The sequence below is a fragment of the Schistocerca piceifrons genome, chromosome 1 (genome assembly GCF_021461385.2).
Source record: "Schistocerca piceifrons isolate TAMUIC-IGC-003096 chromosome 1, iqSchPice1.1, whole genome shotgun sequence".
Classification (NCBI taxonomy): Eukaryota; Metazoa; Arthropoda; class Insecta; order Orthoptera; family Acrididae; genus Schistocerca; species Schistocerca piceifrons.
The window spans coordinates 888,633,904-888,650,084 of record NC_060138.1 but is presented as its reverse complement, the minus strand read 5'-3'; the positions used below and the strand labels follow the sequence as shown (position 1 = coordinate 888,650,084).

Sequence of the window (16,181 nt, the reverse complement as noted above, 5' to 3'; positions counted from 1 at the left end):
GTGGATGGGAACATCTGCCCTTTCTCACATGCATGTCCATAACGACCACGTGCCACCTTGTCACTGGTCCACCCCTCGAAGGGTGTGTACCTCCACATTACGTACACACACACACACACACACACACACACACACACACACTCACACACACATACGTACATACACGCATGCACACCTTACACTGTCTCACATATATCAGGAAATACTAGCAACGCCATTATGATGTATCTGTCACGGTAGCCGGGTTTTAAAGGTTAAATGGGTCACAGAGATTCTATGTCTGAATGCACTGCAAGAATAAAGATATTGAACATTTTTAAAAAGTTGCGGTAGGTTGGACACAATGCACTAGTAATACCACTCGCTGGGAAAAAAGTTTTCATTTACATATGAGCCACCATGTTGTAAACACGAATCATGCACCTGCAGCATTTGCATTTGTTGTACCACAGGAAGAAAACAGTGCAGATAGAAGATAGGTATTAGTTGTTGCATAGATTGTCAATATTGTATACATATGCGTGTGTGCGTGTGTGTGTGTGTGTGTGTGTCTATGTGCTGTTATCGAGTTTATACGTCAATGTTGCCATTAGTGCAGGTGACATCATCTCTAACAAAATCACAGTCTGAAACGCCAGTGGCTACAGTATCACTCTATAGCTCGATGTTCACTATTAATGCCACCGACAATAAATGAGTTCTTGATGAAATTACATCAGAACATCTCTTCAGCCCAATGGTGGTTTTAAAAAAAAACATTGGTATTGCAGTAATAAGGTCGCGTTATCCAGTAATGAGTGGCTTCGTCATCGTGAAAATTCGATGTTCATTGCAGCCATGCTCAACAGAAATGCTCAGACTGTCACAGCAAGTCTGGATGAGCACACGATATGCAGCAGTGCTTCCCATGAACAATGAAAATCTATAGTACTGCAGATGACACACAGAGTACACATGAACAAAAACTATCAAAATTTTCCTTCGTGGGGGACCACAGTCATGTTGAAGATTTTGAAATAAATTTCCTCCATTTGACTGTAAATGTGTATTCCCTTATTTCACACAATCATGATTTCGGGTTTGTAACCACTGTCAAGAGCAATATGAAATCTCGAAAGGTATCTGCCCTGCCTAAATGACATAACATCGTCGAAATAAGACCAAATGAATGTTATTTAGACGACGACATGTCATTTAGGCACGTCGGACTTTTTAAAGATTTCACATTGCATTTGAGAATGGCTATAAAGCTGAAATCACGATAGTGTGGAACAAATTAAAAGAACTCCAATGTGAAATGGCACTGTTTTTTTTTTCCAAAGTGCATCTAAGAAGTTAACATACACGAGATGAGCCATCCAGAATGTTGTTGATGAACACATCCACAACTGGTTGCCATATGTCAGCTGCTTGCCACAGCTTCTATGAGAAATCATTGAAGACTTTGCTGAAGCCTACAGAACAGATCTGACAACAATTGGAAGAAGCTGTTCCCCAGAAGTTTGGCTCATGTGGCACTTCAATACAAAATAATATGTATGACTGCTATGCCAGATGTATGCACAGAACTACTATCATATTTAGGCATGTTCATGTACGCATCTATATACAAAAAATTATGAAGTATGTATGTGCAGCAAATAAAAAAGTGAAAGTAATTTTATTTTCTTTCTATAAAATACATTGCCTGCTAATCATAATAACGATTAGATGGATGAAGCACCCTTTTCACTGCCATTTAGTAATTGACTACAGAAAAATACTACAGAAAAAAAGAATTCTCCACTTTCGACTTCAATACTTAATCGATAATTGTGGACCAGTCACATTTTGGCAGCATGAATGTTGTCATATCGTTACTTCGATATCCTGATGGAATTTGCTTTGAACATGTACATGTATACTCAAAGACATTATTTCAGATCAAGTCCTAGTTTATTAGAAGATATATTGGCAGGTGTTGGTGATGTAACACACAAGGCATGCTATGAAAGTGATTCTTTTCCATCGTCAGTGAGATTCATCTCATATGCAGTGTTGATATTTCATAATGTTGCCATGGAAAAACGAACAGATGCGCAAATATTCATGTTTTTGGAGTCTCATGGAGGTAGATATTTTTTATTCGAGTCAAACATACTCAAGGGCCCTGAAAACAAATGCTGAGGGATTACGCAAACCTTATCTCTTTCGGACAAGATAATGCGAATTGAAAATACATACATGAAGTAAAATAACCATGTTCAGAAAATTAAAAAAAAGGTTATAAAACGAAACATTTACATGTGATAAAAAATATCTCAGATGCAGTGTTTCCCCAAAAGGGATCCACAAAAATTTTGATGCTAGTGATGTTGAGATGGTATTCAAACTGCTATGTCTTGAGTATTGTTTTCAAGATATTGCTGAAAACCTTATTTGTGTATATTAAAGCACAGGCATTTGTGTTTGGTGTATGAGACACCAACAGACCTCCAGAAGAGATGGTTGCTTGTTTCAGTGAAGCTGCAACCATTATTTATGAAATATTTTGTTGTTCTGAATCGGTTAGACAATCATTATCAACCAGATGCCAGTAGTTTACAATTCTAAACGGATGACATTTTCAACAAGATCTCTAAAGGAAAATTCATCATACACCAGTTTTAACATCATCTCTGTGAATCACTAGTGTCAAAACTTTCATAGACTCCTTGTGCGGAAATGATACACCAATACATTATTTTTACATAAAAAGTGTTATTTTTATCTCCTTTAAACAATAAAAATGTTTATACCAGTGCTTTTACACTCTGTATCTCAAGCACATAAAGGAACTGACATGTTGTTCAATGGAATTAGAACTTTATATGAAGATTGCGTGAACCACAAACAGTAGCAGTTATTTGTTATTGATAAAACATGACAACTGATTGAGGGACGATATAGACGAAACTTTGTATGCTTCTCGGTATTGCTTTTTAAAAATACTTTGCAGTTGCATCACTGCGTAGTGTGTCAAGTGAAAATATGGTTCCAAGTGAATGCAAGTAGCCTCAGATCTTTAAATAAATGTTAAATATATAAATACAAAGCGCTGGAAAGCTATAGAGAAATAGGAGTTCGTATTTTGACAGACGTAAGACCAAGTGATGGAGCTTGAACCTAAAGTTCATTCAGGAGCAGATAGGCTGAGGAGCGCAGTATATAAAAAGATACTTATCAAATAGAACATCCCTCTATACATTGTTTCGATAACTGAAATGATAAACAAAAATCTCAGGAACATAAGCGTTCAAATAGAAACCCATACACACTAACAAAAATTCTAGAGGAAGTTTCGACAGATTAATGTAAAATTCGAGAAATTCTGGAGTTCAGTCAACATGTTAGCTGCAAGGCTTGTGGTACTTGTAAACAAAGTAATAGGATAGAAAAGAACTACTCTGAGAGCATATAAATCGCATAGTGTCTCAACATCTGTTTAGTGAGCGACAGCATGTCGACTACAAGAACAAAACATGAAATCTCTGAGACATGTGGGACAATGTAACAGAAATTACGATTGTAAGACACAGGCAATTCGAGGGAGACCCATACCTCAGAATACGTTTAAGCCACTTAAACAAATTCTTTAACGACTCACCTTACCACACAAATGAGCAATACAAGTGGGGAAGAAGGTACAATTTGTCATTTCATTAAGTGTCACAGCTATATCAGCAAGGTAGGGCCACATATCCTGGGTGTGTGACCTGTAAGAATAAAAGAGCACCTAAAAGGAGTTGGAAATAGCGAATTTTAAAGAACATCTGGTTTGAATCTTAAATTCTTAAGAACTTCGAAAAGTGACGAATATTTAGCGAAAGAATTATACGTGTACACAGAAATATTATGTATGACTAATGTTCATAACAAAAACAATTCCCCAACAGGGCGAATAAAACGTCTGCACAGCAAGAAATACAAAACCAGAATAAGACCAGTATTAGAGGAACATGGTCGCTGTGCCATTATTGACAATCAGAATAAAATTCATCATCAGATGATCAAAAGCAATTGCAAAATTATTTAGATACCTGTATGGTGCAAGAAGTGGCAATTGACTCTAAGTAATGAAAAATGTAAAGTCATTCACGTGAGTACTGAAAGGAATCCACTAAATTTCGGTTACATGATAAATCACAACTATCTGAACGTTGTGAATTTAAATAAATACTTAGGGATTACAATTAAATATACCTTAAATTGGAACATCACATAGATAATGCTTTGAGGAAACTGAAGTAAAGACTATTTTTGATTGGCAGAATACTTAGAAAATGCAAAAAGTCTACTAAAGCGACTGCCGACTCCACGCTTGTCCAACATCTTGTGAAGTACAGCTGTGCATTGGTGGATCAATATCAGACAAGACTGACAAAAGACATCGAAAAACTTCAAAGAAAGGCAGCTCGTTTTGTATTATCGTGAAATAGGGATGAGAGTGTCGTGGATATGATACGTAAATTGAGAAGGCAATCATGAAAACAAAGGTTTTCGTTGTAGCAGGATCTTATCAAGAAATTTCAATTACCAACTTTCTTCTCCAAATGCGAAAACGTTTTTTGGCGCCCACCAACATAGGAATAAATTATTTTTATAATAAAATTATAATAAAATAAATCAGAACTCACATGGAAAGATTTAAGTGTTAGTTTTTAAGCACACGTTGTTCAAGTGTGGAACAGTAGAAAAATAGTGTTAGTTTTCAAGCACACGTTGTTCGAGTGTGGAACAGGTCATTAGCCTCAGGAGCAGCAGCCATCATCCAAACAGTGGAAAATGCTCAATAACTGCTTGATGAGGGTAAAAGGCATAACAGGGTCATGTGCTCTATGGCTGTCAGAAAAGGACTATATTTAAAACCATACTGACATGAACTAAGATTTTTCGTTAGTAATGAGCAACAAAAAATGCTTCTAGCTATACTGCTCACCAAACCAACTACAAATTTGCCCAAAACATCTAGATCCCAAAATTTTGTGTACTCTGTATGCAAAATATTTTGTCTAATACTATGTGGAAATCGGAATGTGGATCTGTAAATTTAGGTATTGTGGGAGATACAGAACTTGCTTGGTGCCATATGTTAATAGAGTCTACGACTTTGATTAATTTGGAGAACTGTAGCTACCTGGTTAATTACTTCACTAACAACCATTTGTTCAACAGTTTTCTATGCCACCAAATATTGCATACATACATGTGTGGACATTTGTGGTTCTCATTTCTCTTAACAGTTTAAAAGAAGAATAATTACACGTAAAAAGCAATCTTACATCTCCATTATCTATTTGAGTTTCAGATATTTATTGCACACTCTGAAATTTCTTTTCATGAATTGATACAAGCAAAAGGGTTTGAAGTATCGTATCAGTTTTTTGGAAACCTACAAAAGTATTCCAAGCATCATGTATCAAACTGTAAACTATGTCCTGAAGGTGGTATAATTTTGCAAGTATTAAATGGGGTACAAGATAGTGAAGATTTATACACCCATTCCAAACAGTTTGTACAGCAATTGAAGATATGTGGAAAGTCGAATTGAGGCGAGAAGAAGAAAAGAGACAATAGACTTTAGAAGGAAGGTTCTGTAGGATTTCTATTTGGTTTATCAAAGGAAGAATATTTGAAACCGAATACAAAAGAATTTTATAAGCTGGCTAAACCAGCAGATATACTGCCAGTTAACATAATTCCCACTGAGTGCAACAGCAAATTAGTTACTTTTTTCTACTGCCTGTCAATTTTTAAATAGAAGCTCATTAGTGTAATAGAAGAAGCTGTCCAAGAGAAGTGATTTTAAATTAGATTTAAAACTTCCTCCATTGACTGTCAGACATTTCATGTTATGGAGCAAATGATAAAAAAATATTGTTGTTGCATATTGAACTTTTTTCTGAGCGACTGACGGCTTTAACAATGGATAATAAAAGTCATTTTTCTGTCTGAAGTTGTAGGATGGACATAACTGCTCATTTCAAATTGCGATGGATTACTTACGCCGAATTTCATTAGTGAATATGTTTATCGTGATACTGCAGTTAAAATGTCCATCTCCTTGAATAGATGTGATGTCCATGGGTAAAAACCATATTTGTGCTTACTTTTGTTCAATGAATGCTTTCTTTCTAAGTGCTGAGTTATCTCAGAAAATTATTCTGTGTGACACTATCGAGTGTGAAAATGCGAAATATGCCAGGTAGTTGATAAGTTTGTTTCACGATTAGCAATTATACAAAGAGCAATATTAACTGAACTTAACTGTTTGAGAAGCTCAGTAAAATGCTTTTTCCTGTTCAAGTATTCATCAATATGTACACCCAGAAATTTGGAGCATTATACTCTATGTATTGACTTCTGTTCATGTGCTACTTCAATTGGTGGTATATCTCGATGTTGTACAGAAATGAAAGTAGTGTGCCTTTTCTTTTTTTCAAATTTCATGGAGAGTTCATTTTCAGAGAACCATTTAATAATTCTTTGGAAAACATTTACCAAATCTTCTGTTGGTCTCTCTCTAGTGAGATTTATTGTAAATCTGGTACTATCTACAAAAAGTATCATTTTTTCTTGTTTAATTTTAAATTGAATGTCATTCACATTTATAAGGAAGGTAAGTGGACCAAAAATTGAACCCTGGGGGACTCCCTTTGTGACTTTTTTCTCCAGTTACTAAAATTTTATACCTTTCAGACATTATCACAATTATTCAGCACAACTTTTGCAATCCGTTTGTTAAATATGATTCAAACCAGCTGTGCAAAAATTTAAACTTGAGGCTTTCTGAGAGAGTAACATGATCTATGTAATCAAACACCTTCAAATGATTGCAAGAAATAATAGCTGCCAGTATATTATTATATAAGACTTGTACTATCTGACAAGTGAAAGTATAAATAGCATTCTGAGATGAGCAACTGTTCCTCAATCCAAATTGTGATATGCTAAGTAAACTGCTTTCACTTAAGTGTGTGACTACTCTTGAATTCATTATTTTATCGAATATTTTGGAAAAGAAAGATATCAGTAAGGAAATTGAATGATAATTGTTTAAGTCTGTTTTGTCACTTTTCATATGAAATGGCTTAATGCATTGCATTATTCACTAACAATATTACTTGAGAAGCTGGCATAACTTTTCAGAATTCCGTTCGAAATTTCATCAACCTGACATGAGATTTCGTTTTTAGGAATTTTTATGACTGTATTAATATCAGTGGAGGATGTTGATGCTACTTGTAGTTGTTTAAAGTTTTGTGGAAAAATTTTAATATATCCTCTTCCTTCTTTGACTCAACCCTTTAATCTTATATTTGGTGCTACATGTAGTAAGAGACTCTTAAATATACTTGCAATTTTTGTATTATCAGTCACAGCATTGTAATTTTTTTCAGCAGTTATGGAATCCTGTACACTGGCTGGTTGCCTTGCCACTCATTTGACAATGTCCCATATAGTTTTAATCTTATTATTACATTATTTATATTTGTCAGGACATGCATCTATCTCGACATTTTAATGAGTTTTCTTCAAATACTACAGTATTTTTTGTAATACACAAGTAATGTCAGATCTGGACTTACTTTGGCCTTTACATAAATTTTCCTTTTGCATGAGATTTTAATTCCCTTAGTTACTTGTTTCTTTTTTTAATGGATCTTCTGAATGATTATTTAAGAAAGGAGCTTTGAAATACTGACAAAAATTTACTATGGAATTTGATAGCAGAATCTCTTTCTAGCTATGTCTCATCCCAGACCACCCATTTTAGCCTTCTCTTAAAACCTTGTATCCTCTTCTCATTAATAAGTCTCACTGTTTTGTATGAACTTGCCTCAGGGTTGTAAGGGGTATGCTTTATATTTCCACTAACTGTCCATCATGATCAGACAGGCCATTAGCAGTTGAGTAGGAATTATTTGTTTCAGCCTGATCACTGTCTATAATAACCTTATCAATAAGTGTACTACTATTTTGCTGCACACAATTTGGAAAACTGACTACTGAAATTAAACTTAAACACCTAAGTACACTAATGGAAAAAGTCGCAGCAACAAAAAATAATTAATGTATAGTGATGAAATTTGCGAATACATTTGTCAAGGTAACATATTTAAGTGATTAAGTTGCAAGGTCACAGATTAAAGTAGACATGAAAAAGTCATTGAAAATGTGAAATTCTGATACATTAATAACCTGTGTAACCGCCACAATGTTGACTGCAAACATTTAAATGTGCGTGTATTGTATTGTGCAGGTGCTATACGTCAGTTTGTGGGATGGAGTTCCATGTCTGTTACACTTTGTTGGTCAATACAGGGATGGTTAATGTTGTCTGTGGGAGATGCTTGAGTTGTCGTCCCATGATATCCAAGACGTGCTCTATTGGGGAAAGATCTGGTGGTTGAGCAGCCCAAGGCAACATGCCGACACCGTAGAGCATGTTGAATTACAACGGCGGTATGTGGGCGAGAGTTATCCTGTTGGAAAACACTCCCTGGAATGCTTTTCATGAATGGCAGCACAACGAGTGGTATTAGCAGATTGTACAAATTTGCAGTCAGGGTGCCTAGGATAACCAGGAGAGTGCTCTTTCAGTCATAATAAATCGCACTCCAGACAATGACTCCAGGTATAGATCCGTTGTGTCTAGTACACAGAAAGGTTGTTAGCAGACCCTCAACTAGCCTCCTTCTTATCAAATCACGGTCATCTCTGGCACCGAGGCAGGATCAGCTTTCATCAGAAAACATAACAGAATTCCACCCTGTTCTCCAATGAGCTCTGGCTTGAAACCACTGAAATAGCAAGTGGAGGTTGTTTGGAGCCAGTGGAATGCACGCTACAGGCCGTCTGTCTCGGAGCTGTCCTTGACGTAACTGTTACAGTTCGTTGTGTCACCGTGGTTCCTACTGCTGATGGAACTGGTATTGCAGATGCAGTTGAGATGCAACAGATCCATACTCCGAATTCAATGGTCTTCCCTGTCGGTAGAGCCACGTATCCATCTTCTTGCAACCGTACACTCCCGTGATCCCCTCTGCCAGCAACCACGTGCACCGGTTACATTCCTGTAAGTATTTCTGAAACATTGCAGAAGGAACGTCCAGCTTCTCGTAACCCTATTACACGACCTAATTCAAACTTAATGAGGTGCTGGTAACATCGCCTTTTTCACCTTAAAGGCATTCTTCATTAACATCAACTCACCACTTTCAGTCTGATAGGTAACTAACGCCCACGACCGTTACAGCTTGTTTTTAAAGCCTTAAAGAAAACTTGATTTGCATACTAACGGTGGCACTAACCCCGCTGAGAGCCAGGAGTGGGCCCAGGGCAAGATGTATGACTGGACTCCATGCTCAAACATTGTTATTTTAAAGACAGTTTGGGATGATTTAAACATAACGCAATTCGGAGAATATTGGAGATACACCAAAAATTCTCCATGGTACAGTAGGTAGAATAAATATAATCCCTTACTGAATGTGGTGTCACCGCCAGACACCACACTTGCTAGGTGGTAGTTTAAATCGGCCGCGGTCCATGTAGTACATGTCGGACCCGCGTGTCGCCACGGTGATCGCAGACCTAGCGCCACCACCAAGGCAGGTCTCGTGATACGAGAGTGGACTCGACCCAGTTGTACGAGAATCTAGCTACCGCCCAGTTGTACGAGAATCTAGCTACCGCCCAGTTGTACGCGAACCTAGCTATCGCCCAGTTGTACGAAGCCTTTCTCTCTCATTAGCCGAGAGACAGAATAGCCAACAGAAGTTAATGGCTACGAACTAACTAGGAGCCATTTGTATCAGTGCCTATAGCTTCGAGTATTCAAGAGAGATGTATTCCAAGGAATCAATAAAAGTTAAGTAAAAAGCATCTACATACTTTTCTTCTTATTCATTCATAAGTTCTCATGTTCCAGACTTCACGCCCGTCTGCTTATTGCCGTTCGTGCACTGTCGGCCACAGCATTAGTCTAGCGTGCCTTTCTTTTGGCTACTACCGTGTGGCGTAACAGTCTTGTTACGTCACTACACTGAACATTAAGCTGATCTCTGCAAATGCAACCGGAACACAACAGTGGATGGTGCCAATATGTTCCAAAAAGCCGCACGCGAAAACGCATCTTTTCAGTGGTGTTATCTCAGCCTCTGTTTATCAAAGAGATAACGGGTCAATTGTTTTGGATAACCCTTGACATAGCGGTCATTAGTATATCTAACGGAAGAACGAACATACTACAGCTATACTACAGTAGAGGGTCAAAATTTAAACACTACGCGCTTTCTCCAGGCCAGGCAAACCGTGGCAATCACTAGGTTCTTTTGCATTAGGTGTGACCTAGAGTGGACCTTAGGCGGCTTATAAAAGTACCATTTGTTCATCGGCGATTCCTGAGAGAATCCCGAAAAATTACAATCTTTGGGTAGGATAAGTACGAATTCCGGGGATGGCAAATTCTATAATTTCTATTGATGACAGACCGTCGAAAATTTTACTGTATGTTCTCAAGATGATATTCCCAGGGACCTCCAAAACTTTTTTCGATATGTTCCAAGTGGCTGAAGTTATGCAGAACACCGCGAAAATCGATTTTAGCCGCTTTTGCAACGTGGGTCTCAAGAATCTAAATAACTAACCATAGAAAATGGCTTAAATTTTTACTGTACATTTCTTATACATTCATCTATAAACCACATTTTTAACATTTTCGAAAATCTATATCCTTTATGAAAAAACACTCGAAAAACCATGATTTTTGGGTACTAGAAATACCAATTCAGGGAATGCCCATTTGCGTAATTTCTATTCACGGCAGGTCGTCGAAAACTTTACTATATGCTCTTAAGATGATTTTCTCGAGGAATTTCGATACTTTTTATCGAATCATTATCCGTTAACAAGATCCAGAGGTTCAAAGTTGTCATACTGATGCAGCAAACTAGGGCACAATAGCCTGTCTGAGGCGTGAATGTAGTTGTAATTGACGCAATAAACACATGAAAAGAGTTCTAGAGTCATTGCAAGGATCCTGAGGTCACCAAATTATGTTTTTAGTAGTCATTTTTTCGCTAATAAAACTTTATAACGCAGTGTCTCTGTATAATGTATATTTCACGCCCATAAAAATATGCGCAAAGCCATACTGCAGTAACAAAGGAAAGGCTAAAGGGTTTCTTAAAATGCCTGAAAATAACTTGAACTGACTGCCAGGGATTATATAAAATTGGAAAGACTAGAAATTTAGTAAAATGATTCTATTAACATTTTTTCTCTTCTGTGATATAAATCATTAAGCTGGGAGTTGTCAGTGAAATGTGATCTTTGAGCAAACTATTGAGTAAAAGCCTAAAGCAAACCATTTTGTGTTAACCTTATATCATGCGTAGTTATTTGTTGTTTATTCGTGTCAAGATATATAAACGTATCGAAGTATACAAATAAACTTCAAAACTTTAGCGACCTGTAGGATCGTTTTATATAAGCTGCCTACGCCGCTGTAGCAAGAAAAGAAGGGAACCAGCGGGAAAGAGTGTAAAATATGCCCATAGCCACGGAAACAAGCTTAAAATTTTAAGCTTGTGTATCTTATTCAAGAGTTCCAATGTTCCCAAAATAATGTATTCAAAGGATGAAATATGGATTGTTATGAAATATTTAGTTTCGTTTTCTACATCTGTTCTGACATCATTAAGGTATTCAGTGATAATTCACTTTCACGGCTCAGCGACCTGATCGTCAGTCATCTTCCCATAAGGCCCAAATGGTACATCTAAAATCTTAAGTGTTTCGTATTGGCCTTTTAGCTTAGGCACTAGACTGCCAGTAATGACATAAAATAAGTTTACATCGAACAAAATTCTGATTTCACACCTGTCACGCCATTCCTGTTTTCACAATGAAATGATTTTCTTTTCTTAGTGTGCATCTCCAGAAAGTCAGGATCGACATTAATTTCCGTGGCAAAAAATGTAGATCACGGCGAATGATGTTCCAATTTTCGTGAAGATATTTTAATTCATTTAATAAGCTCTCATAGTGTCTTACCTCAGCATCGATGGAGTATTTCGAGCGTGTAGCAATTTACATCTGTAATTAACTGGTACAACAACTACGGCGAAATTGATGTCAACATTAAACACTTGACTACTCGCACATAACCCAAAGCACCCCGTACCACAGAACGTGTTTCAGCTGTCAAACTTAACTTACTGACAGTCTCAACAGCAATAACAATCTTGTCCAAGTGAGCTGCAGTGAGTACTGCAGTGTCAACCCTAGAACTCCAGCAGGTATGAGACGTGGAATATAAAGAACTTCCAATGCACTGTTTCAGAATTTACCATCGTTGTGGAACGCTACTGAACAAGTTGTAAAGAAGTGGAATCACTACAAAAAAGTATCTGCTTCGTGAAATTCTCAGCCGCATGAACAACACATAAAGCTATAACAAGCGCACACAGAAAACTATGCAAGAGGATTTCCCTGAAGAAAATGTGTAAGATTTCCTTCATAAAGCTCTCTAATATTACTTCCGTTATCATAACCTTGTTCGCAGCATTCACTGATAGGAACAGAGTGTTTTACATGTGTTGACAGACTCAAATGTGCAATAACAACTCTCTTTTTTTATTACAATCTACAAATTCCATAAACCGTTTATTTAATTCATAATCATCAGTTGCCTTCTTGAAGTAAATGTAACGCAGGTTGAATATTGTTTGCTCAATATGATTTGAATCAGCAGTTTCATCAACAATAATTAAATGATATTTCTCGTTTTCTCTCTAATTCAAGATGGTGCTCCTGACATGATGAGCACAGCTGGAAATTAATTCATTCTGAGTATCACATGACAGATAATGCACTTGTAACTGCTTTCCAGCTTTCTGTCGGGTTCTGACCTTGCTAAGGTGTTTTACAAGAAATGGGTTACAGTGACTTAAGCGCTCTAATATTTATAAGAATTGTCCTTGTTTTCGATCTCCAATGTTCTGAGCTGAATCTCTGAAAGCCAAGCCACTTTGAGCAATGAATTATGTCACATCAAGTTCCCATGTAAGTTGGCTTTTCGACGGACGAACTAAAGAAGATTATTACCTCTTTACTTCCGAGTATCAACATATCCAATGCACCGCTTCCTTGTCATTTCATATCTTCGCTTCTACTGTTCACCCAGGACAAAACTATATACAAAGAGAAATATTTTATTTTGTGTTAACACTTGGATTAAAAATATTGCCTATATATTCGTTTTTCGCGTAAAATCGCCTTTGGATGGAATTAAAAGTATTTTAATTTTGAATGTTGTTGGCAAACCAACCAAATTACAGCGACCTTCCACAGCTGTTGGTGCGTACATTCATTGTGGAAATCTCTTGGTATGATTTTCAAGAAGAAAGCGATCTTCGACTCCATATAAGGGGATTTTAGTGCACGATGTCTAAAGAATATAGTGAATTCACGATTGAACACGAAACAGAATTGTACAAGATGGTTTTCGAGCACGATGTGTAAAGAAAATACAGTCCATCCAAGATTAAACACAAAATAGCATTGTACGCAATTGACCTGTATGACTCATAAAACCGGAGAAATGAAGTAATGCTCTTATACTTATTATTTCTAATTCTGTATCGAGGATGCAAATCTTTCTTCCCTTCCCTTCCCTTCCCTTCCCTTTCTTGTCTCGGTTACATAATATACAACTTCATGGAAGATCCCCATCTGTCACTTTTTTTTAACTTTCCCCTCTGCGTTCTCCCCACTGAAACACCAACGCAATGAACAGACACGTTTCTCCTATACAGGGTGTTACAAAAAGGTACGGCCAAACTTTCAGGAAACATTCCTCACACACAAAGAAAGAAAATATGTTATGTGGACATGTGTCCGGAAACGCTTACTTTCCATGTTAGAGCTCATTTTATTACTTCTCTTCAAATCACATTAATCATGGAATGGAAACACACAGCAACAGAACGTACCAGCGTGACTTCAAACACTTTGTTACAGGAAATGTTCAAAATGTCCTCCGTTAGCGAGGATACATGCATCCACCCTTCGTCGCATGGAATCCCTGGTGTGCTGATGCAGCCCTGGAGAATGGCGTATTGTATCACAGCCGTCCACAATACGAGCACAAAGAGTCTCTACATTTGGTACCGGGGCTGCGTAGACAAGAGCTTTCAAATGCCCCCATAAATGAAAGTCAAGAGGGTTGAGGTCAGGAGAGCGTGGAGGCCATGGAATTGGTCCGCCTCTACCAATCCATCGGTCACCGAATCTGTTGTTGAGAAGCGTACGATCACTTTGACTGAAATGTGCAGGAGCTCCATCGTGCATGAACCACATGTTGTGTCGTACTTGTAAAGGCACATGTTCTAGCAGCACAGGTAGAGTATCCCGTATGAAATCATGATAACGTGCTCCATTGAGCGTAGGTGGAAGAACATACTGACGAAACTAAAATGAGGTCTAACATGGAAATTAAGCGTTTCCGGACACCTGTCCACATAACATCTTTTCTTTTTTGGTGTGTGAGGAATGTTTCCTGAAAGTTTGGCCGTACCTTTTTGTAACACCCTGTATTAATTAATCTACGGCAACATCCACGTTTGTCACACTTGACACTACTTTTATAGTAAACTGAAAAGCGTTACAACACACTTAAACTGTAACAAAGCTACAATCAGTAAAATCTTATCTTTCGACGGGTTGTGCAACTAGCTTCTAGGCGTCAGGCAGACGTGGAGTAACATGATAGAAGTTTGTTGAACGTAGGTAGAACAAGACACGAAGCGAATGAAAACTGTAAAAGCACGACATTTTCTAGTACCACCCTTAAACTGACGCTATCAGGAAATTACGTAAGGCACTGTAGTGCATCCAAAACAATACGTAATGATTAGAAGACAAGAAGAAGTTAACATTAGCTTGTAAATGCAACACCGATTTTCTCTTGACGTGGGTTTTAAATTACAGGAGACACTAAAAGAATGAAAACGCTAACAAGCAAGCAACAACAGTACTAGGCAGACACAATCTGGAAATTATGGAGAGAAAGCACTGCATTCAAAACAACTCGTAACGCTCCGCCATTGCTGTTTTTTACGTCTGAGCGCCTGAAATATTTAAACGAATTGATAGATCAATAGCAAATCGTTTCGCACAATTCTTCCTTTTAGGTGGCTGGGCAATAAAATTTCTGAGACACCATAATACGCCATATGCCTTCCGGTGACAGTTCAGATTTAGGACAATCTCGAGTTGAATATTATAGATCAAGAATGACATCTCGTCGACTTTCACAGTTAAGAAATCATGATATATTTACACTAGAAGTAGCATGAGGATACAGTATAAAACAGATTCATGAAACCATCAGTGTTTCTCTTCACAGAGGAAACACAACGTGGTAAAGTGAAAGAACTACAGTTTCTTTAAATCTCTACGCTTGAAACCACACAGTGATGTTGTTCAATATAATTGCCGTAGTAAACTGTGGTAAATGTACTGTATTGCACAACAGAAATATTTCTTGCGCAAGTCTTTCGCTTCAGCAATGTTTAATAACAGTGATCAGATTAGGATCTAGATTCAGCACGAGGATGCTTTAACAGTTCCAAGGAACAGTTTCACATATTTGGAAAGAAAATTTGTGAAAGCCGATGGAGCTCCCGCAACGTCACTATCTTACACATAATACTTCCACATTTCCATTTAGAGAAGTAAGATATGAACTGCATGGTGTTAAAATTCAGCGAACGAGAGATATAAGAATCATGTCAACCCTTAAAATATATTTTTCTGCATCGAAACTGGACTTCAGCGGTTTACAAAATACAGAAGGTCCACAGGGAGAAAACCCAACATCCAAAAAGGAATAAAAATTCTTCAGTGTGTGTAACTCACTCAAAATGTTAGCCCTAGAACTTAGAACTACTTAAACCCAACTAACCTAAGGACATCACACATATCCATGCCCGAGGCAGGATTCGAACCTGCGACCGTAGCGGTCGCGCGGTTCCAGACTGTAACGCCTAGAACCGCTCGTCTCCTCAGTGCCAAACAATAGTACATTCCGATGCGAAGCACAATACATATCAAGGCATATATTTAAGTTCTGGCTGCACATGAAGAGAATAAGG

The 16,181-nt window shown here is 37.5% G+C and overlaps 1 protein-coding gene across 1 annotated transcript in view; it reads left to right on the top strand.

Moving 5' to 3' along the window:
* The window catches only part of LOC124776401 (pickpocket protein 28-like), a 117,342-nt gene that overhangs the window by 43,160 nt on the left and 58,001 nt on the right, over positions 1 to 16,181 (top strand). The window lies entirely within an intron of this gene.